The sequence below is a fragment of the Strix aluco genome, chromosome 12, assembly GCF_031877795.1.
Source record: "Strix aluco isolate bStrAlu1 chromosome 12, bStrAlu1.hap1, whole genome shotgun sequence".
In the NCBI taxonomy this organism is placed as follows: Eukaryota; Metazoa; Chordata; class Aves; order Strigiformes; family Strigidae; genus Strix; species Strix aluco.
Window position 1 is genome coordinate 6,220,480 of NC_133942.1, and position 23,959 is coordinate 6,244,438.

Genomic DNA, 23,959 nt, shown 5'->3' on the forward strand with positions numbered 1-23,959 from the left:
AGCTGCAGGATCTCTGCTCTGCTGGCAGGCAGGAGAGGTCTTCGTGAAGCTGCAGAGGAGCAGCCGTCTCTTCCTATCTGAGGCATCTGAAGCAATCCTTTGAGTGAGGGTGCTCCCACAGGGCTGGCTGGTGTGGCTGGCACCCTGCTCTCCAGGGAGCTGCATGGGGTGTAGCAGTCTGAGGGAGCATGGACACTGCCCTGGGCTGGTCCCAGTGACTGAGTGTTCAAATCTAACCCATGGTGCCTCCAAGCAAATGTCTTGCACTGCAGGAGGTGGTTACAGTGACTGTAAATTCCTACAAGCAGGAAACACCCTGGGTTTGGAGGGGTTTGGGTGTTAATTCATGGAGTTAACTTTCTCAAAAGGATCTACAAGCTTCAGGGATGTGAGCATGATGCCATTTGGGCTTTCCAGTGAGTAGTCCAGTCTCTCCGGTGCCCAGCACCCTGCAGCACTGCAGTCCTGTTCAGGGGTGTCCTCCCACCCATTGCTGCCATTCCCTCTGCTTGGGTAGAAATGCCCCTTTCAGCTGCAGCCCCTCCACAGTTGCACTTGTGACCCAACACGCTGAGTTACTGACGAAAGCCAACATCTAATGTGTGTGCTGGTCGGCACAGCATGCTGCAACCTTGAGATCCCTGCTCAGTACACCCTCCTGCTTTTGTGTTGGCTGGAGCAGAGTTAATCCCTTTCTCCTCATCTCATGTGTCTCCTCATCTCTGCTCTCGCCTTGTCTTCCTCCGCTTTCTCTTCCCCTTAGCCACTTCCAGGAGGTGACTGCCTCTGGGCTCAGTGCCTTGGGCTGGGATAGGTCTATGCCAGCTCCCACCAAGAGCCACCTCCTTCTCTGCATCGCTGAGCACAGCGTGGTACATCCCTGCACCTGCAAGGAAAAGGTCCTGGTGCCACTCAGCAAACGAGCTGGGCACTGCCACAGGACTGGGGAAGAGGGGAAGCACAGGGCATGGCTGGTTCATCCGTGCAGGCATGCTGGGTTTTGGCCAGTGCTAGACTTGGCTGTTCCTGCCGGGCAAGGAGGAGGAGGAAGGAGCAGTGCTGGGTGGAAATCCCTGGTGAGCTGGGCTTGGCATGGGTGTGGGAGGAGGAAGGGAGCGGTGCTGGCTGCTCCCAGGAGGAGCCACCCTGTGTGACCCCCTCTTTGGCAGCTGCAGCCAGCTTGCCTATCAAGGGCAGTGAAAAAGGCTGAGCAGGCACCAGGGCTTGTTTTGCCACCAGGAACTGCTTGATGCTCCAGACAGCTGCCTTGCCAGCCTGTGCTGTGCAGAGCCTGGGCAAGGCGTGTTCTGGGGGAGCTTCATTTCTGGGGAGCAGATCCCTTGGGTTTGCTCCAGCTGAGTGTTGTCCTGGTGTTGGTGGTGCAGTTTGTCACTAGGACTCTGCTAATTGGACTAGATGTCAGTACTCTGTGGGCTTTGTGTCCCCTCCAAACAGTGCAGGTCTCGGAGACCCCATCTGGCACTGAGCAGAGTGGGTTGTTACTTGCCCCAGGTGCCCAGAGATGTCCTAGCATTGCCCTGCAGGGCAGTATGTGGAAAGAAGGGCTTGTTTTACAATCTTGGTCCCTCATGGCTGAGATTTCATGGAGCCTTTCACCCAGAGGTGAAGTCACTCACCATGGCCACCTTTAGCAGCTGCTTCTCTGCATTGTGGGTTGTAAATGTCCCCTTAATTTAGTGCCTGCAGTGCACTAAAGCAGCAACCTTAGTACAGCCTCTGCATAATAACTGAGGAGACTCTAGATCCTTTGCTCTGACACAAGGCTGCTCTCCTGGACTGCTGTAGCCCCAGTGGCTGATGTCTCCCTTACCTCAGGGTGCCTCTGCCCCATCCCTGATGAGTGGCGCATCCAGGTCTGCTCCTGGAGATGGCAGGAGGGGCTGGTGACTCTGCCACCTCTGCACTTGGGATGAGGGCAGGAGCAGGCTGGGAATAGCAGCAGGATCCTGCCCCTGGGGTCAGAGATGCAGCAAGGCTCCCTGCATGGTTCTGGGGTCCTGCCCCATCCGAGCAGGCACCAGGCCGGTCACTGAAGCACCGTACTCCTCCTCACTTGTACCAGACTGCCCCTCTGCCCTATCACCGAGCCTCCCCCCAACTTGCTTTTGAAAGATAACTCCCTGTTAAATAGAGATATTTAGTCTAATTCAGCCAGGCAGGCCAGTCCAGGCAGTAATGCTCTCACTTCCCAAATGTTTCATTTCTTTTGGCTAAACTTACTAGTGAAAGGTGTTTTTTCTCCCTCACAGAAGAGAATAACAGCTCTGACCTTGAGGAGAGAAATGATGAGGGTTCAGAGTTTTGTTTCCTTTTTTGTTGCTATTTTTCTTGCAAAATATTCAAGTTGAGAGGGATTTTTTGCTTAAACAATTTATGCCCAGTGGATAGATTTATTCCGTTCAGCTGCCAGCCACAAGAAAGCCCCATTATTCCCTGTGGCATGGCTTTTTTTCCTCAATACTCATAAATACTCTTTGCTAAATCTGAGTTTCTACTCCTTGCAAACATGAGGGACCAGGTACTCCTGCCTCAGTTCTGATGTTGGATGTTCCTCCTTGTAGCCACCTCAACTTCTTTGCTGGCCTGGGCCTAGGTAACCTGAGTGGTGCTCAGGACCTGCTCCTAAATCTCCCTCTGTCTCCCCACATCTGATCTCATTCTGCTCCCTCATTATTTGTGTGTCTTGTGGATAAAGGCTGTGTAAAAATTGCTTTTTTTTTTTTAATGTCCTGGCACCAAGAGGTGCTTTGTAGGCAGCACTTCCAAATCCCACCTGGCTGCTACTTCTCATGCCTCTGTTCTCAGCCAACACCCTGCTGTCCTGGCTTTTAGCAGGAACTGGGGAAAAAAAATGGTTTTCCAGGCTGGCTGAGTGGTTTAGCATCATTCCTTCAAGGGAGAAGGGGAAAATGTGAAGGTTTGGTTTGGTTCTGAATGATTGATTTGAATGAATGTGGCAGAAATGCAAAGTGAATGTTTGGGCTTGACAGCAGAGTTTGGATTGGGGGTAGAAAAAAAAATGAGGAGATTCTTAAAATGAAAAGTGGGCTCAGAGAGGGAGGAAAAAGGGAGATATTTTCTTTTAAACACATCAAAACTGGCCATTTTTAATGCTGACTGATCACTTAATACTCTTTTCTGAAACATCGTTCCACGTGACAAAGCACGTTTGCCAGGGCTGGGATTGCCGCAGCCCTGTGGCTCGCTGGGGAGTTTAGCTGTGGTAGCTCCAGAGCTGGCATGGCACTACCTGCCTGCCAGCCCCTTGCACCACTGGTGCCTGCCTCAGTTTCCCTTCCCTTGCCTGAAAACCTCATCCGTGAGGTTTGGGGAGCTCCAGCTGCCTCATCTCATCCTTACCAGGATGGGCTAATGCAGAGGACCCATGTGCTGCTGCAGCTCCCTTGCTCGGGAGATTTAATAGCAGTCTGGACTGAGATCTCCAAAGTCATTGCAGTAGTGAGCCTGAGACGCAGCATCCCTTCCCTGATGGACAGCTCACTGGCTCTGTCTATCTAGTGCTTTGGATTTTTTTTAGAGCTCAGATTTTCAGCCTCCTCACCTCTCCGCTAGCACAATGTTTTAGGAACAGATGGGCTTAATTTCCGATTGCCACCCCCTGAACTTGGGAGGAGGTTTGAGTTTGGAGCAAGTCTGCCTCTTATTCCATGTGACTCCATCCAGCAGACTCCTGCCTGCGGGCAGCCAGGTCTGCCTTGCCCCTGCAGACACATAGCCTCCTACTGAGGACCCAGCAAATACCCCTTTTCATGCCGAGGAGGGCTCTCTGAAGTAAGATTTCTCTCTTTTAGCAGATAAATCTGTCTCTGTTACCTTAGCAGTAGCAACGGCTGAGCATCATCTTATGGGTTGATACTGTTGAGATGCTTAGTCTAAGCTTCATCTAATCCTCTTTCATCTAGCAATCGGGCTAGTGATCTCTCAAAAACAGGTTTTCTGACACCAGCCTTGGCATTTTGTGGTGCGTGCTCGTGCTGGAAGGATAATGCTCCTGCAGTATCTCAGTGCCACTGAGCCAGAGGCAAAAGGGAAAAGAAAATGAACCAAAGTTTCTAACCTGAACTCTGTACCTGGCTTGTGGATTTGGGGTTTAGGCATCAGCTCTTTTTTTCATAGGATTTTGTGGCATGTGATTTCCTTACCTGGCTTCTTGTGGAACATAAACCAAATTTTTATAACCATGACTTTGGGTTGGATTAAAGTTTTGGGGTGTTTTCTTTTGAGAACACCCTCCTGAACCTGGCCTGTTTAGCTTCTTCCTGCTGTACACTGCCTGTGCACCTTGGGAATCCTGCAGCTCTTTGGGGAGCAATAACAAATTTAAAGCAAATTTAAAATATTTCCATTCCCTTCCTGTGCGAGGCTCTGAATTCAAGGCAGAATTTGGGGCTGCCAGACTTTGCTTGTCTGTGAACTTTGCAATCAAAACCTGATTCCTGATTGCTGAAAGTGTGAGCCTTGTGTGTGTGGTTCAATGGGCCTGTTGCCCTCGAGCATTGCAGTGTCACCTAGACCCCCATCTGGGGGACAGGCCTTGGGGTGCAGGGGGAGAGTCAGCTGGCTCTGGTCCTGGCACAAGGCAGTGGCAGGGACTAGCACAGAGGACCATCCTCCCGTGGCCTCAGGACATGGGAGTTTGCTGTCAGATTTGATCAGTCATGAGCTGGTTCCCAGCTGGTGGTTAGACCTCACCCTGGGATCTGATTTTGCCCAGCTCTGGGATGAACATCATCCCTCCTTGGGCAAGAGAGGTCAGGTGGGCCAAGCCTTCCTCTGACTGTCTGCCAGTGCTGCCGTGGTGTGGGCCAGTTGCAATGATCGATGGCCATGGGTGGGAGGGAGTGAGCAACCCCTTCTGGAGGTGGTCTCCAGTGGGGCAGGTCCCTCAGCTTGGTGTGATACTTCAGGAGGCCTCCTTATCTCTTGTGTGACCAACTGGGATGGAAAGCCCTGTGCTAGCAAGCAGATGGGCAAGTTCACCTCGAGAGCAGGGCAAGAGGAGATGAAAACCATTGTGTGGGGGACAAAGTGGAGTCAGGGAACAGACCTGACACCAGCCAGCCAGTGCTCCAGAGCTGCTCGCTGCCACCACCTTGCCCTAATCCCTTAACTCTGCTTGGCCTCAGACCCCAACACCTCCCTCCTTTTCCGCCCAAGTGGGATGTTTCTCCCTTCAGCACCTTCTCAAGCTCTCCCCATCCTCCTGTCTTGCAGGGCTGCACGTCCAGGGCTGAGCGAGGTGCCCGGCTGCTCTGTGTTGGGTCCCATGAGACAGGCAGGACCACCCTGTCCTTCCCGCCTGGGGCCGCAGCACCCCCCTCTTCCTCCGCTGCACAGGAAGCCCCTTCAGCACTCGAAACGAAACTGCAGAGGTCTGCTGCCACGGTAAGTCCCTGGGCTTCTGCTTTCCTTCCCTGTGCCACTTCTCTGGAGAAGGACGTGCTGCACGGTTTGCTTTCCTGTTTGCTCCACGTGCATCTCCCCGCTGCAGCAGGCTGCACAGCGTGGGGTGCGTACACAGGCCTGCAAAAAAAGGCTTTGAGTGAACAGTTTATGCACCGAATAATTCAGGTTTCAGTCAACAGAAACAGCTCACGAATTCAGGTTGTATTTAGCAAGTGGTTTTGGCTGGGAAAAAAAAGTGAAACACTGAAAAGTTTCATTTTGACATTTTCAAAATGAAACCTTTCAGCCATCTGTTTCGAGATGACATTTCAGTTTGAATTTTTTCTAGGTTTTTTTTTTTTCAGTGGTGGGGGGGAAGCCACCTGCAAACAAAATTAAAGCTTCACTTCAGACCAAACAAAATGTTTCATTCAGCCCCAGATTATTATTGGGGTTTTAAAATCTGGCAAAGGAAAAAAATCCTGCAGTCAACCTGAATTACTTTCTTTTCTCAATTTGGCCACCAAAACAAAAACCAAGCAAAAACCACCCACACCCCACCCCCTGGTTTTCCCAGCCCGGTTCCTCAGAATATGTTGCTGTTGGGGTTGAAAGCTGAAGGAATGGGTGTTACGCCAGGGTTGCTGGGCTGGTGGGCAGCGTAAGGGACTTGGGGCAGCTCTGGCAGGGAGGAGGAGGAGGGGGCCTTGCCCTTAGAGCAAAGAGCGGGAGGTGGTGGCTGCAAAACCTGCGGGGTTATTTGCTTTGTGCGTGCGAGGGAGTCGGAGCTGCGAGGCACGTACTACGCATCATTGGGGTTTTTTGAGTGAGAGCTTGGGAAGAGCCTGTGGTGGCAGAACATGTTGTACCAATGACTTCAGGGATGGCAGGAGAGACTCTGTGGGAGCTAATTTTAGCTATGGCAGAAAGCTTGTGCCTGAGAGGAGAGAATGCTGTGCTGAACCCACCTGGGAGCCAGCATCCTCCCAGGGAGGCAGTGGAGCCCTGAGGCTGTGGTGGTGGCCACTGGCACTGGTGCCCAGACCTGTGCTGGCAGCTGCTGGGTGCCACGGATGCAGGGCAGGTCTCACCCAGCCCCGTTCGCTCCCTGCAGATCAGCATCTCTGCCTGTTATTTCAATACTTTTCCCGCCTGGTGTTTGAGAAAGTCCAGTACTGGGGGTAGTGGGGGGAGGAGGGGGGGATAAATGTGACACTGAAGGAATCTTCTGGTCTGCCTGGAAGGTTTTTGCAGCTGGGCTTGTCCTGCACAGGAGAAACCCCTCTGGGCAAGGAGCCTGCTGGTCTGGGGAGGTAGGAGAGCAGGAAAGGACTGGGGAAGCAGTGGGGAAAGGAGAACGGTGTGGTTGGTTTGTGTGGCCCAAGCATGAGGGATGGGTTCAAACATGTGAGCGTGATTTGGGGTCAGAAGATGTAGCAAAATCACAGGAATGAGGGAGAACCCCATCTCCCAGCAGCACCACAACTCACAGAAGATCAGCAGTTGGGCATTGTGAGGGCCACAAGCTGCCAATGCAAGGCAGAGGGGACAGGGCCTCGTGGTGAACAAGACCCTACCCATGGGGCTGAAGAAGCAGCCTGCATGGGCCTCTCTTGGCCCCTTAGTGACCAGAAGGGGAGGCAGTCTGACCATACTTGCCAAATCCCATCACTTTGAGCACACAGGTAGCCCTTCCACCATGCACTCAGCTGAAAGCTGAAGCTACCTAATTAGAGGAGGCTGCACTTTGCATTTACTACACTCTCTCCACCCCAGTTTATCCCAAATGTGACCTTATCAACAGTCACATAGCAGAACTGCTGGATGTGGAGGCATGTGCTGGAAGGGAGATTGCTGTGCTTGATGGGGGCTGCCAGACTCCTCCCTGGCGTGGGGCTGTACCTGCCCTGCAATGGCTCATGCCCTTCGTCAGGAAGGAGGAATGGAGGGTTGAATCGTAGTGGGTGAGTAGGAGACCCAAAATCGTGCCATAAACAAAATCTGTGCAGCAGTGCGGGGGGGCTGCAGGAATGCATCCTCCGCCGGTTTCCTAGGAGGAGCGTGCTGCTGGCGTGTCCCTGGCTCCCAGCAGCCTGGGTGTGCAGGACTCCTGCTCCAGCAGAAAGGCTTAAAATATAAAGAGTGCTTGTCAGGTGTCTTGGTATGTGGTGGGACAGCAGGTGTTTGATATCCATTTTCATGTGCTCCCCATATTTTGTCAACACTAGCTTCCTGCTGAAGTGTTACAGGGTTTCTGCCTTTGTTGCAGAGCCAAAAATTGGCTCTTCAGAGCTATGTGATATCAGAAGGGATCAAGGGTTGTTGCAGATCTGAAATCAGTGTCTGCCCTTATTTGGAGGGGAGCCAGTTGTCCTCAAGGCTCTGTCTGCTGTTTTGCAGGTGGCTGTGGACCCAGGGTGTGTGAGTGGTGGTGCTGGGGAGGGGGGACCTTGTCCCCGTGGCCTCTGTGCCCAAGAGGTCCTTGCAGTGTGCCTGTGCCAGAGCGCAGCTCAGCTGCTGGGGGCATGGCACAGGGACCTGCCTCTGGGACGTTCGGAGGCAGAGCTTGGGGGGCTCTATGTTCCTACATATGATGTGGCCTGGAAGGTGGTGGTTGCCCTTGGGCAGGAGGTGTTTATCCTATAGGGAATCCCTCCAGCCTGGTTTGGGAGGGGTGGAAGGGTCTTTCCTCAGGCACTTACTGGAAGCCCCTGAAACATGCTGAATCATTTACCTCTTTTTTTGCATTTAGTATTCCCATCTTCCAGTCTCTTTCTCTTTTTATCTCTCCCTCTCTCCCCCTCCCCCCTTCATCTTTATCAGTAGCTAATGAAACAGGCAGGGAGAAACCCAATTCGTACAGTAATTAAATTTACTTAGTGGGTATTCAGCTGGAGTAATGAGAAGTTTAATTCAATGATTAGTTTTTTCTTTCATTAATTAAAAATGGAACAACGGTGCAGTTACAGTGGGCTGCATTGATCCTCCTTGTGGAAAGCTGCTGATGGAGGAGGAAGGAAGGCTTTTTTCTATCATTTTTTCTATCCTCCCTGGATGCTCTCCCCACACACAGATGCCTTTATTGTCCCCTCTCTCTCAGTTGACCTCTCTGCTCAGGTGTCCCTGACCCTCTCTGGGTAAGGGGTGCTTGGGGCAATGACGGAGGAGAGTGGTGGAACAGCCCCCCACACAGGTCCTCTCCCCGATCTGTCCCTACAAGCAGGCTTTCAGCTTAAAAAGGGATTTGAAATATTTGCTGTGGGTGGAAGATTGAAAAGCAGGTCCGAGCCCACAAGAAGTTTGGGGTGGGAGAGTTGTTTTCCTTCCTAGCTAAACAGATTTTGAGCCATTTAAATATGTTAAATTCATAAACATGTTTTTAGTCTTTTAAAATAAGTGATGTGTGAAAGCAAAATTAAATAAATAAACCAAATAAGTTGTTTCCCATTTTTCAATGGTTTCTGCAGGCTCTTGAGCAATGTTAGGCCCTTAGATGTCCTTTGAGACATGGTTGGGCAGGTTGTGTTCCCCTAAAGCAGAGGTATTGGTTTGCTCCTAGTTTTTACATGGAAGGTTTATATTCGTAGCTTTTGGGATCATTGTAAAATCTGTTAGGTGTATGAGTTCATAAGGAGGTGTAGTCAGTGATGGGAATAAAAACCCCCACAACAAACAATGAACCATTAATTGGTATTATAGATGCAGTCTGTGTGCATAAGGGGGCTGGCTGAGGTGGCTGGGCAGAAGAGAAGGCGCTGAATCCCCCCTTGCCCGCGCCCTCTCTGCCCAACCTGTCTTTCAAGTCATCTGTTTCTCTGCTGCTGGCGTGGAGACTGTGTGATGGTGAGAATTAGCCAAGGGCTGGGGGCAGTGAGCACCCGGCTTTGAAGCCAGTAAGTGCCAAGGGCACTCAACACCTCTGGAAATGAAATGTTTTTGTTTTCCTTGGGTGTCCTTGGGTTATCTCGGATGATAACTGCTTTGGAAAAGCTAGCGGCAGGTGATAGGCTCCTGGCCAGCCCTGTGCTGTGTCCCTGGGCAGGGAAGGGCAGGCAGAGTCCTGCAGTGGGACTGGAGCCCCTCCAGCAGCGTTCCTGTCTCCTGAGGCTCCTCTGTGCCCCCCTGCTTGTGGAGCTACTCAGGACACAGAAATAATGGTTCTATTTCAAAAAAGGAGGAATACATTCCCCTGTTTGACTTTGTCCCCCAAAACAGTGAAAGTTGTGATGGAAAATGGTTTCTAGCAGGAGAAAAGGTGAATGTGGAACACTCCTCTTGCCACTGTGACAGGAGAGTCACAGCCGTGGTACCTGTGCTGTCCCATCTCCAGCATGTACCCTGGCCGTGGCAGCAGCAGGGAGGTGAGCGAGGCTGGGCTGTGGTTGATCTGGGCACTCTGGTGCTGGCTGCTGCTGCTGTGCTGCCTCCCGTGTGTGGGGCAGCTGTGGGATGGGGCAGGCCGAGAGGTCAGCTGTCCCAGCTGGGTTTAGGGAGCATCCCCTGCCTGTCAGGATGGCAGCACAGGGTGAGGCTGCGGGGGAGGTTTAGTCTGGAGAAGAGGAGGCTGAGGGGAGACCTCATCGCCCTCTACAACTCCCTGAAAGGAGGGTGCAGAGAGGGGGGATGAGTCTCTTGAACCAAGGAACAAGCTATAGGGCAAGAGGGAATGGCCTCAAGCTGCGCCAGGGCAGGGTTAGACTGGATATTAGGAAGTATTTCTTTACAGAACAGGTTGTTAGGCATTGGAGTGGGCTGCCCAGGGCAGGGGTGGAGTCCCCATCCCTGGAGGGGTTGAAGAGTCGGGCTGACCCAGCGCTGAGGGATCTGGTGGAGTTGGGAATGGTCAGTGTGAGGTTCATGGTTGGACTGGAGGTTCTTCAAGGTCTTTTCCAACTGAGATGATTCTGTGAGGGCAGGGTGGGACAGGGCCACTGTCCCTGTGCACTCCTTGGCTGGACTGGAGCTCCTGGCATCTGCCAGGGCCTAACCTGTTGTCCCCGGAGAGGGGTGATGGTGCTTTGCTCTAGACAGTGTTTTGGGCTGACTCTGGTTGTAACACAGCATTTCCAAATTCCAGTACGTCTGTGGGAGGACCCCCAAACACCACAGGTCCATGGGATACAGTGTCCCTCAGCCAGAACCTCATGCCTCATCGCTGGGGTCCTGAGCTGTGAGACCCTTTTGCAGCTCTGGGTTTTCGTGGTGTGTTGCAATTCCTGTCCTGTGTGAAGCATTTTATTGATCTGCACAACCTGAAGCCACCAAGGATTGGGGTACAGAGATGCAGCCAAGAGCAAGGCCTGCCTGGGGAGGCTTTACTGAGGGCGGTGTGAGCCCATGCTGGCCAGTGAGTGCTATCTGGTCTTGTAGACAGCTACAGCACTGTTTTACAACAGTGTTTTTCAGAAGGCTTTTGCATGCATGTGTTTCTTGAGAGATCACTGCAAATGATTCCCAAGTGCTCTGGCCCAAATCTGTCCCGGTAGCTGTCAGCAGATCAATGCTCTACTAAGTACAGGCCTGCTCTATTTCCATGGGAAAATGGCTTCTATTAAGCAGTTCATTTTGGGCCTTTCAGCAGCAGGTCTACTAAATTTTGGTAGCTGTGTTTTTCTGTCTGTTGCAGCCTGATTTATAGCTTTTTAAATATCAACTCAGATGAAGATTAAGCTCAGCTGAGCTCTGATTTGGGAGGGAGAGGGGAAAAGCCATACACAGCTTTTTGATTTCTCTCCTGCTTGCTTCTCAAATGCCAGGTTTAAAGCTCTAATTGCGATATTGTTTCACCCACAGTGCATGAGTGGAAAGCAGAGGAGAGGCCAAAGCCCAGCGCGCCCCTGGCATCCGATCCCCCAGCATCCTGCCTTCATCTGACCTGGGTAGGTGGCACACGAGCTCGGGCACTGTTGTATTGCTGAGCATATGACACTCACATGCCTCTGTCCTGCTGAGTGCAGGACTGGACTTGTTTCTGCTGCCATATGTGTGGTAGAAATGCCTCCCCCCAGCCCCCCGTAGTCCAGGGCTGCTACCCAGCCCTCCTGGGGTGCAAGGCAATGCAGCTTTCAACTGGGATCTGGGGCAGGCGCTGCCTCTGTGTCTGGAACAGGTAAGGGATGTTCAATCCATCCTGCCTGCACAAGGGAGGGTTTTGCCAGGGTGGGATGAGGGGAAGGCATCCAAAACTGAATATTTGACTGATGGCACTTGGGAAAGGAGGGCTTTGTCGTGGGGCTGTAGGGCTCTGCTTAGGCAGGTGGATTTGCTCCAACTCATATTACATCGGTGAGGGGCAAACGCTGCCTGCATGGAGTGAACCAATGTGGGCAGCCGATTGCTGCAGCCTGGGGGATGCTGGGCAGAAATAGTTTCATCTTCCAGGAGAGGGCAGGCAAGAGGGTCCTCAAAAGACAATGTTTTCTGAGATGTCTCTATTACCGTTGCATGGCGCCCGCGCGCTCTCCACCAACTCAGCCTCTTCCAGCACTCTCGCCGGGACAGTTAAAAGATGGGAGCTGGTTTCAGCTTGTACTGTACGTACAAATCCTCAGCTGAAATCTGTGAACTGTCAGTTTGATGCAGGCAACGTGTGAGACGGCAAACATCAGAGCTGACTGGGCTGAGGCAATTTCCCAGGATGTCAGTCCTCAAGAGAGAAAAAAGGGATCTCTCTGTGAAGAGCAGAATTCAGTTTCCTAATGAAAAAAAAAAATTAGGATGATTCAAGCATCCTTTTTATGCCAGAGCTGAGGGGGGAATTGTTTGAATTGATGTTGTCCAAAGTGGTATGAGATGTCAGGGTGTGCTGTGATCTCTGCTCCACAGGAGTGGTGCCTCCGGGAGGGACACCTCTGCTTCAGGCAGAGTGCAGGGGCTCACCTGGAACTGCCCAGGAGACAGTGTCCCATGCCTGGTTCAGAGGAGAGGGGATCAAAACAGTTGAGGCAGAACTGGCTTTCACACTGACACATGCACACACATATCTAATTTCCCCTTTACATTATGTTCTTTGCTCAAAGCAAAGAGCAGGCTGCATAGGCTCAACCTGATGCATGCAAAAAAGGGACCTGTCCTCACCTTGCCTCCCGTTCCTGTGTGAGGGGCTGGTGGAGAGGTATTTCCAGCTTTGCAGAGGGATTTCTAGCTGCTTGTTGCTGTTTCCCGTTTTTATGGTACACAGGAATGGACCCAGGCACCTGTCCCTCCCTGCTCCTGCAGGTGCTCCTTGCAAGTTGGGCCCTGGGAAAAGCTGTGTGCAAAGGATGCTTGGTCAAAGGAGTTCCCACTGTGTCAGGGCCGACAGAGCAAGTGGAGGGACCATTGAAATAGCGGTTTTCTGACAAAACACCTTCTCAGCAGCAAGCCCTGAAATGCATTTATTCTTAGCGATCTTCTATCAAAACAAAATTCTGCCGGGAAATGATCGTGCTGGTTAAAGTCCTCCCTGAAAAAACGAGCACTGAGAGCCATCTGGTTTTGGTTTAGATTTGGGTATTTTCTTCCAGAGTGCCATTTGCAAAAGTTGAAGATTTTTCCTAAGAACAGTATTTAGAAAATGAGGTGGGTTTGTTTTTCCTTATGCTTTTTTCCTCTGAGAAAAGAAAAAAAAGTTATTTTCTGGGAAATTGGGATAATGGAGGGGGGTGTAGTCTTTCTCAGCCTGGTCTCTCCACTAACCTCGTGGAGGACCAGGGCAGCCCAGCACTATGTAGCGTGATGATGGGCACAGCCACATCTTGGGTCCTGAACACCCCAGGGGCAGTGCACAGCCCCTTGCCCAGCCCAAAAGCCTGGAGCAAAGCAGGGCCTGGTGCTGGGAGGGGGCATCTCAGCCTGAGCCTCCAGCAGACATGTAAGCCCTCTCCCCAAGGAGACAGTGAACCTTGGGGCTGGATGATGTGGTCAGAGGTTTTATTTAGTTCTGAGGCAGGGCTGAACCTGAGTGGATTTTTAATGCATGAATTTTTAGTGTTTAAACTGAGCAAATCTTTGAACCTATGTGGTTTCTGAGGGATGTTTCTCTTCCTCTTTGAATGCAGTGCCATAAATGCTCCCAAAAAATCCTTCCTCTCCTCTCTGGTGTTGCTAGCTCTGGTGATTCAGTCACAAAGTTGCAATAGGTCAGGCTTTACCCCAAGCCCCTGTGTCACAGGAGTGTTTTGGATTTTCACTTTTCAAAAGCCAGTTTTCAGCGTCAGGGTTATGTCAAAGGCCTATAAATGAACAGGGGTGCTGCAGGCTCCTCATCTCATGCTGCAGTGGGCCAGAAACCCCTTGTGAGTGTGACCAGGAACAGGGAGGAGGATGTGGGTGACCTGGGGGTGCAGGAAGGATGAGAAACAGGAAGGGGCTGAGTAGTGGCACCTGGCATGGCAGGAGCTGGTCTGGTGAGAGGAGGAAAGGGATGGCAGCTCATTTACCAGAAGGTGCTGCAGTGTGCATGTCTGCACTTGTTTGAGAAGGAGCAATACAAGTTGTCAGGTGGAAAACATTACCTCCCCTGATAACTTCATTTTGCTGAACAATCTCCTAGCTCACAGTAAGGAAAAATCAATGCAACAGATCCCAGCTGCTCATGCAGCAGAAGACCCTGCCTGGGAACCCCTGCCACCCCATGCTGTCCCCAGCTTATATTAAAACTGCTGTTGTTTTACCCACAAGGGTTGTTTTGTTTTCCTATCTTATTTTCTTTCCCTTCTTTGCCCTATTGAGAAAAAAAGGGGAAAGGGGGGGAAGTGATATAGCGACTTGGTGGGTACCTGGCATTTAGCCAAGGTCAAACCACCACAGGGGACCAGCTGGTGCCCCCAGAAGGGGGGCTGTCATGTAGGAGTAGCAGCAGTGTTGGGGCTGTCCTCAAGAAAGTTGCATGGGACGGCCGAGACACTGGGGACACTTGTCTTAAACCCTTAAACAGGGTGGCTGAAATGAGCTGAGAGAGAGAGCAAGGCTGGAGGGAAGGAATGCAACAGAGGGAGAGGTGTCTGTAGCCTGTTTTGCTAGGTGCTGTTTCGGGAGGTCTGCTCCTTCACCCCAGCAGGGCCAAGAAAAGCCCTGAATTACTTTTTTACACCTTATCTGGCTCCCACCTGTCTCTCTAGATTAAACCAGATTTGTTTCTAAGTGTCTTGCTCCAAGGGCCAGCAAAGCTACCGATGTAAAGAGATTTTTGTTGTTTAATTTTTTTTTTTTGGTAGCACATTTGCAAAAATAAATACTAATTGTGCAAAATGCTAATAAGCTAGGCAGGGAGCCAGGCTGCGCAGCCCAAGGATGGCACCATGCATGCAGCTGCTGGGCCTTGGTGCAAACCTGGATGCCACCACCACAGTCCAGCAGCTCTGGAGAGCTTTGCAGTGGTGGGATTTCTTGCGGGGTGCCTGATGCTTAGGGCTTTGCAGTGCCTGTGAGCCTTGGCAGGGACCACAGGGGACTATTTGTTTCAGGAGTCTGGGCACTGTGTTAGCAAGGCTGAGAGGCACTTGAGGTTTTCTAGCAGTAGAACAGCTCTTCCCCGTCTCGGAGTGGGAGATAGTATCGTGCACACACAGCTTGGGATGTCACATTAATGTTAAACGCAGGGAAGAAGCAGGAACGAGCGAGAGCAGGAGCTGGGTGTGTGTGGCAGTTTGTTTCTTCGGGTTTATGCGCTGATACTTTCTGCTTAATTGCACCCTGACATGCACAAAGCAGGGGGAGAGGCTTTAAAAAAGCTTTAAAAAAAATTACCTTCCATGAAATATTCAGGACTGGCTGGTTTCTTTTTAAAAACTGGCATAATTACTCCTGCAAGGCTTCTAGTTCTCCTGGTTTCATTGCATTTGGAGAGAGGCAGCTGGAGTGTTTGTCCTCGTTAGCAGGGAGAGAGGCTGGGCTGGTTTGTATGCATTAGAGGGAGGCGATGACTGTATTGATACTTGGAGATGGGTGAGTTGGGGATCAGCGGGTTGATTTGTTCCCATGAATATTTGCTGGTGATGGACTGAGGACTTGGAAGGGAATGGAGGCAATTTAGCAACATACTAGGCTGTACAAGGAACAAGAAAAAACATCCCTTGTGCTTTAGGCCTGTGCTCCCTGCTTGCTGTGTCCTGCCTCTCGCCGGCGGTGGGGACCGCATCCGCTTGCCTGCGGAGAGGGGCTGCTGCAGGAAGCGCTCTCCTGACGCTGTTAGCTGTGATCCAAAATTAGCATCCCATTCACTCGCTCTTAGCTGTGTTAGCTCTGCGAGGCTAATAGGGCTTATAAAAGAGGTCTCTTGTCACTGAAATCAGCAGCTCTGACTCAGAATACACAGAGGGAGCAGACTTGCTGAATAAGGCAATGTAGCTGTTGTAAGTGCTTGCCTGGCCGCAGCAGTGCTGTGGGACTTGCCCAAGGTCAGTCTGAGAATCAGTGTCAGAGCCTGGGAGGGGTCCTCTGTTCCCGTCTTGGTGGCTAAAGTGCTGGGTGAGGAGAGTGGTGTGAGCATCAAAACCAGCCAAGCTGTGGAGCATTCCCAGTGCTGTGCCATGTTCCACAATTAATCACTTCCACCCACGTTACACCTTCCCCCTCCCCTAAATCCTCCCTTGCCTGGTACTGGAGTGGGGAACGGAGGCAGCTCCAGTTTTATGAATCAATCAAAGACAATGCCTGCTTTTGAGAGCTGCTGATTTAGAGCGCCCTTTGCAAGCATGTGTGCAGTATGATTTCTTATCAGAGCATGGCTCTGGATGAGCCTGCCAAGAGGAGCTGTTCCAGCTCCTGGGCCACATCCTGGGGAGACGGGCTGAGTGGTCTTTTCATCTACAAATAAAACAAACAGGAACAAAGAAGGCAATAATATTGACTTTCATCATTGATATTCCTATTTATCTCAGTAATAATTAGTATTTCTATTGCTGGAAGGGTATAGCTCATAATCTCACTGTTTCAGGGGAGCCTATTAATGTCATCGCCAAGTACAGCGAGGCATAAAGTGCTGGGCAAGTGTCGAGGAGGGCGAAGTGGGGTGGAGTGCTGGGAATGGAGCAGACCTGGACATGGAGGAAAGAGGCAAGAGGCTGTGGAGGAGCACATGGATGCTGTAGGGAGTGGTGGAGCTGCAGAGCTGTGGAGAGTAATCTTGGGCATGGGTAGGACCTGGGTCAGCACAGCTCCCGCTGTGCCTGGGGTGAGGTGGGAGATCTGTATGGCCTTGCTGATGGGAGCTGGGTTTCTCAGGGTCCCTGTCACCCAGCCCTTCACTGTCTCCTCCAACACAACCAGAGCAAACCCCACTTGTCTGTTCAGGAGGGAAGGGCAGGACTGGTGCTTCATTGTGGTGGCCCGGGGGTGGAGGATGCACTGTGAGATGCAGTCACAGCACCTTCCCCGCAGCGTGACGTTCCTCCAGGCTGTAACAGCAGATCCCCCTTTTCACCAGCACACCAGGCAACAGGGGAAACCGGGGCAAGTTCTTGCGTCTGTCCCCACCTGCCCCCAGGGTGCCTGTGCCATTCATGTACAAACTTCCCAAAGCATCCACAGTGCTTTTTATTTGCTGGCACTTCATTAGTCATTCCCTGTCCTCTTTTAAAAACCCCTCACAGTGCTGTCTGCAGGTGCCTTGTTCTGTCAGAGCTGCGTACCTGACCTGATCCTTCTCTGGGATCCCAGAGGATGTGGGACACTGAGGTTTCAGCACCAGTGCTGTTGCTCTCCTACATTGCTGTGAAAGCTTTGTCACCCAACTGCTCCATGCATCATCCTGAATCAGTCTGGAGGTCCATTTCCTGCATCTATTTTTTTAATTGTCCTATGAAGTGCATGTCCTGACCCCACCTGTGAGGGATGGTTTCCGGTATGCAGTGTCCTGAGCATTATCAATTCCTCAGGAACCGCTGTCACAGCAGCCGCAGGGACCAGCAAGCAGCAAATGCAAATGCAGGGTGGTGTTTTTATTAGGATTTAAATGAGTTTAAGGCTGTTCAGAATTACAATGTGATTTGAGCCAGGAGGGGCTTATAAAACTGGTACGAGTTCATATATTATACAGTAAACGTGCCAAACCCCATGACTCCTGCTGAACACCTTCCTCACCAAGGTGGGGAAAGGAGCACGACAGCTGCCAGAGCTCAGCCCTGTTGTCCCATCAAGTAGGTCCTCATGGGGGAAAGGGCTGTTTGAGGTGGAAGGAGGGCTAAAAAGCTCAGCCGTGGAGGTTGCTGGGCAGGGGAGCCAGTCCCTGTAAACAAACCTGTACTGTTCAGGCTGGCAGATGGTCTCTGGCTGGAAGGTGGAGTGCAGGAGAAGCTTGTGCACGTGTTTTGGACAGGGTGCACTTCACCCACGCATCCTTCCCTCTTTGTACAGCTCCCCTGGGGGAAGGTGGCAGTGGTGTTAGCGATGCTCTGGCCATGCTGGAGGAGGCTGTGCACCAGGGAAGCAGCATGACTGCACCTTCTTCCTCCCTGTGCAGTGAGTCATGGCTTCTCTAGGTGCTGGTGCAGGATGTGGAGACCCTTCCTTGGGCCAGACTCTGCTCCAGGTTTCTGGTAGCAGGGAACTTTCTCCAGTCAGTCCAGGATGTGCCAGTCCTAGTTTGCACCTCTCTGGAGACCTCATAGCACCCAGATCCCCTGCCTTTTGCACAGACATCACTGATAAAGGCTTTAATGGCCATTATTGTAATCTATGGCTGTGCAGGGCTTTGTGCAGAGATGGAGGAGAGATGGGTGATGTGACAGAGCTGTACCTGTGTGTACAGGTGCCCTGGCTCTGACACCTGGTAGCCACTGTGGTGGGGGTGACAGATTCCTCTGTCTGCTCCCTCAGCCAGGACAGGAATAAAAGGGAAGTTGGAGCTATTGGCTTGGGATGTTCGTGCCTCGCCTCATTTCAGTGCTATGCTTTTGATCTCTGAAGGATACGGCTGAATATTTGAATGAGAAATACGTGGTTGTATTGAAATCCTAGACAAAATGCCTTTTGTGGCTCCCTGCATGTTTATTTGCGTAAGAGCGTTTTGCTGGAGAAACACGGGAAGGAGCTCGAGGGAGATGAGCGAAGGCGGGGGTGAGAGCATCGGGGAACTCGCAGTACAATTTCAGGACACTTAAGAGCCTCTTATTGTCAGTGGCAAGACAGTGACATCGGAGGCAGCTCAGGCAATTGTCTGAGACAAATTGCTTCATTTGATGGGTTTGTCGGTATCTCACTGGTTAAGTTTCTGGGTTATATATATATATACAAAGCACAGGAGAAATCCAGAAATACATATATATATGGATATATACATGTCTCTGTATCCATAGTAATCTCCCATAAATGACCTTGCAGGCATGAAATAATGTCATTGGCCTGCACGGTGCTTCTGAGCAGCTGGATGGTTGCTCTGTAGGTCTAGGGAGCGAGGGAGCCAGGCCACCTCTCGGGATTCCCACTGTGAAGCCACCGAGGTGCTCGCTATCATGCCAGGGAGTGGGGCTGGCAGTGTTTGCTGCAGGAGGGAGCATCTCCCCTCCTCCCCAAAAAGAAAGGTTTCACTTGCTTCAGGAGGTGCTGAGGGAAGAGCCTTTGCTGACAGGTAACATGCTGCTAAACAAAGCTGCTTTCCCCAGAGAGGGAAAATTGTTGCTGGTGCCTGCGGGAGAGGTGAAGGTGGAGATGTGACAGATAGCAGCCCTGCTGTTTTGTCCTACTCGGGGAGATGGCAAGCCAGGGATGAAAAGGCACCCTGATGAAAAGAGGCCCAGTGGTGGCATTTGGGAGGTGTTGGAGAGGCAATTGCTCAGCTCTCCCCTCCCCGTGCATCCGAACCAGCACAGAGCTCCTGCTTTGGACAGCCCTGTTTGAGCCATCCCCCGTGGTGAGGATGCAGGAGGAGGGCAGCCGGGGCCGTGTTGGCTGGGAGATGTGTGCTGCACCCAGCAGCCCAGATCAAAGGGACTTCAGCCAGCGACATCCTCCAGAAAGCCTTTAATGCCTAGCCCTGGAGCAAGGAGATTTACTCAAGGGACTCATTTCCTTTCCTGAACATAAAAAAACTGTGTCAACTTGACATTCAGGAAACTTTATTTAATACCTTTTTATTCATTTAACAGTTTAGCTAATTGCAATGCTTTTCTGTTATTTTTATATACTTTTTTGATTCATTCCGATGTTGTCCTTATATACTCTTTGTTCTTTAAAGCCATTTCATTATGGGTATTTATTGCCTCTGCTGGTTCTCTGGGAGGATGGGAAAGGAGGAGCGGTACCCTGGCTGCACCCATGTGCTGAAGCTTTCAGTAGCTCTGGTGATACCGGCTGGTCTCAGCAGATCAAGATAAGATATTGCAGAATCATAGGATCATTTTGGTTGGAAAAGACCTTTATGATCATAGAGTCCAACCATTAACCTAGCACTGCCAAGTCCACCACTGACCATGTCCCTCAGTGCCACATCTACAAGTCTTTTAAATACCCCCAGGGATGGTGACTCCACCACTTCTCTGGGCAGCCTGTTCCAATATTTGACAACCCTTCTGCTGAAATATTTCCTAATATCCAATCTAAACCTTCCTGGTGCAACTTGAGGCCATTTTCTCATGTCCTATCGCTTGTTACTTGGGAGAAGACATGGACGCCCACCTCGCTACAACCTACTTTCAAGTGGAGAGCAATAAGGTCTCCCCTGAGCCTCCTTTTCTCCAGGCTAAACACCCCCACTTCCCTCAGCTTCTCCTCATAAGACTTGTGCTCCAGACCCTGCACCAGCTTTGGTGCCCTTCTCTGGACATGGTCCAGCACCTCAATGTCTGTCTTGTAGTGAGGGCCCTAAAACTGAACACAGTATTCGAGGTGTGGCCTCAACAGCACCGAGTAAGGGGGTCAGTCACATCCCTAGTCCTGCTGGCCAAACTACTGCAGAAGCTGCTGCTTGTTCTTCTTCTGGTGGTTGCTGTTGAGAAGAGTGCACCCTTAGCAGCACTGGAAGAGTTTGCAGACAAGCCTTTGCTTCGCTGAATTGTTTGATTGGGGCAGAAAAACAGCAAAAACCCCAAAATGTCCCAGGGTTTCATTGTGCTGTTTTCTCTATGAAGTGATTGTCATTTTACTTTAGAAAGAAAACTTTGGTTGGAAAGTTCTTTGACTTTTATTTTAAAGAGCGGCGTAAATCCTTAGAAATGCCCAGATGTAAAGTGAAATGTTATTGCGCTTCTCTACATTTTAGATTCACAGCATTTAACAGAAAATGTTTTCTTCTGTTAAGTTGATTCTTACTGAATTGTCAAAATTATGGAAAAAATAATTGTAATAATAATTATTGCACAAATGGTAACGTGCTTTCACAGCCTTGGCTTTTACCACAGCTAGTTGTGCTCTTTCATTCCTCCTGCTCTGCATCTCAGCTGTCTCCTCTTCACTCAGACCTTTCCCCAGGCATTGACTTAGCGCTTAGGGATCTGGTGTAGTTGGGAACTGTCAGTGTTAGGTCAATGGTTGGACTGGATGATCTTCTAGGTCTTTTCCAACCTAGACAATTCTGTGATTCTATGGTGAATCCCGATGCAGCAGCCCCCCATACGTGACTTCCTTGGGCCCAAACTCACGGCAGCCCTGGCCTCGTTATGTACTGAAGTCACCAGGTCTTGCTGGTGCTGCCCCTGCCTAGGATTATCCAGATAAATGAGCTCAAGTTTAAGCTCCACCTGCCTCCAGCCTTGCCCCTTTGTGCTGGGGTGCCCTATGGCATCCATACCCCACAGCTCTGGTTGCTGGCCTGCCTAGCACCAGGTCTAAACCATGCCATCAGGCTTCGTGTTGTGCCCTGCTTGGGAACATGATGCACTGCCTGTCTCACCGTGGGGTGCTACCCCCCTGCCCAAACCAATGTTTTTAAGGCCATGAGTGGTTTGCAGCCTCCTTTCCTCCTGCCTGGTGCAATCCCCGCTCACCCCCCACCCTGCACACCCGAGCACCAGCAAGGAGCAGAGCTGGGGAAAGATGTCAAGAGCTGTTACAGCATGTGCGGGAGCTTATATAAAAGGATCCATTTTCATTCTCCTGCTTGTCTGCTTCAGTCAAAATACAATGCCACAGCTAACAACGTTTTGTGTCATAGCAGACCACAGCGAGCTAATGCATGGGCTGCTGCGGTAGGCGCTACATCTCTCTGTACCGCAGCTGTCCTGAGCCCCTACCGCAGCCTCTGGGGCTGCCTTCACCCCCGGCCCCTGGGAGCCCACAGCTCGCCCTGCTGTGAATCATGTCTCCCACTGAATTGTAGCTCCTTGTGGGCTCTGCAGCTCCCAGGTTGCAAACCACAGCCCTGCTAGGCTCTTCTCCCAGCTGGAGGAGCGGCTCTCTGGTGCTTCTGCCTTCTCAGTGTGAGATGAAGCAGACCCCTGCCTGCCCAGCTGAGCCCACTGCAGGAGCAGGCAGGCAGCTCTGGCCTCACGGGGGGACCCTGGAACAGCACTTGGTCATGTTACTGATCTTTTTCTGTTCAGTAGACACATGTGTGTACACATGGACACACACGTACCAGAGTGCCCTGGAGGTGTCTGGCACCTGGTGTCTTCAGCTTCATTATTTAGAGGCTGTAAAGAGCATCTCTGCCTGTCCCTCCATGGGCGTGTTGCAGGGCCACTGGGAGTGGCTGGAAATGGCAGGGACCTGGAGATGGTACCTGAGACAAAGTGGGGGCAGTGGAGGTTTGCGTGCTCAATCCAGGGACCAGACTGCCTTAGCCAGGGTGATGGCCATGGAGCCAGGCCTGCGCTGCAAGTCCTTAGAGATGTGATGCAGGGAGAGAAGAGGAGTGTGTAGGGACCCGTGTTTCCTTTCCTCCTCTTCAGTGAACCTTCACCTATTCCTTGGCAGGGCTGATCTTGCCTGGATACTCCCTTCTGTTGAGCTGGACCCTCCATTTTAGGGACATTTGGCTTTTCTCTGCTACTGTGTTGGGTAGGAGATGTGCTCTGTGTGGCACAGAGGGGGCAGTGCATGTGTCAAGCCTGGTCTGTGCACAACTGCTTGGACCCAGGTCCACAGATACGTTCACAGATGCTGTGGGTGAGCCTTTGCTATTGTATTTCCCCCCCCACTTCTCCCTTAAAAGTCAGTGTTGCATCTCCTTTGGAAATCTGGGCTGAGGCTGCGTGGCTGAGAGCTGCAGCAGTGTGGCTGTGAAGGTAAGCGGCCGCCCTGACTTACAGCAGGCTGGAGGGTGCTTTTGTCAGGCAGGTGGATGTGGACGGCTCTGCCCTCCAGCAGCACTGCTCCATGATCATTCACCATCAGGGACCGTCCTCTGGATAAGGCACTGTGTCTTTGTTCAATATCTGCAAATTGCTCATTACCAAGGACTCCGCTCCATGAGCAGGACCTGGGTACTGGAGCAGACAATATGAATCGTGAAACCTCAATGCACCGAGCAATTTTCATCAGAGGTTTTCACACCTTTCCTTTATCCTCTCTTTACTTTCTCTCATTTCTCCTCGGTTAGAAAGACATGGAAACAGGTCTCCTGAGCTTTGATCGTGAGCTCGCCGCCACCCCTCGCCTCTCATTGGCGCGGGCAGAGCAGCTGATGGGGCTGTGGGGACGTGGCACAGCAGCAGCGGAGCTGCAAAACTTCCCAGGGCCGGCTGGAGAGAGGCAGAGGGCACCAGCCATCTCCCATCCCATCCCCCCCGAAATGTCACTTGCTTTTAAATGCACTGGTAGTTTAAAATAAGAATAACCTGCTCCAGGGCTTCTTAAACCGTGGAATTAAATATGGTTCTGGTCTCTAGGCAGAGTCTGACTCTTCAATTCTAAATCTGCTCAGCCAAGCGAAATATTGCAGGGGGGAAAGAAATCAATATTTCTCAGGCCCAGCACGGAGAGGAAGCTGTCTGTGTGTGGCTGCAGGTGTGCAAGTGCAGACATGCACACACAAGCATGTGAGGCTGGGGTGGGAATGTGTGTGGCACGTGTGAGCACAGCAGGGAGGAGCACTGCTGAGGGACAGGGGATGGGGAGAGGACATGGTGTTTGCAGTGCCAGAGAGCTGTATGTGCTGCTCTGGGAGAGGTGTGGGGGTGAGTCCGTTGCACTGGGGTGTGTGTCTGGGCACACAGCTGGGTTTCTCTCCAGGTGGTTCCCAGCACAGTCTTTCAGATAAGGAAACACAGCTTTCTCAGTTTCATGACGTGTAATTTAGTGGCCAGGGAGAGGCTGTGAGCTTGTGCCAGTGGAGGTGTGCTGTGGCTGTCCTGGTTTCTGGTACCCGGTACATGGAGCTGAGCTGCACAGGAGACGAGAGTAATCAGGGCTAATCAGGGTTTCTGGCTGAGCGAAGGACTTTGCCCTGTGACGTGCAGGCCCCATCGTTTGGAGGATGACAGCGTTTCAGATAACGGATGGGATGCCCCTGCTCTTGCTGTTGGTTGTTTGTGTAATCCGTCATGTAGAGGCATTTCTGTGTGGTGGTGGGACCCCCACCCCAAGGACTGCTCTGGATGCACCGTGTGCTGTGTTGTGTGGCCTGTGGCAGTGTGCCCCAGTGCCAGGTGCCCTGGGCATGGCTGTCCTTGCCCAG

At 51.6% G+C, this 23,959-nt stretch overlaps 1 protein-coding gene across 2 annotated transcripts in view; it reads left to right on the forward strand.

The window, feature by feature from the left end:
* The window catches only part of LINGO1 (leucine rich repeat and Ig domain containing 1), a 167,862-nt gene that overhangs the window by 90,261 nt on the left and 53,642 nt on the right, over positions 1 to 23,959 (forward strand). For both annotated transcript variants that reach the window (XM_074837475.1, XM_074837474.1), the window contains exons 4-5: positions 5,257 to 5,427; positions 11,221 to 11,306. The gene's annotated coding sequence lies outside the window, so the exon portion shown is untranslated. The remainder of the gene's footprint in view (positions 1 to 5,256; positions 5,428 to 11,220; positions 11,307 to 23,959) is intronic.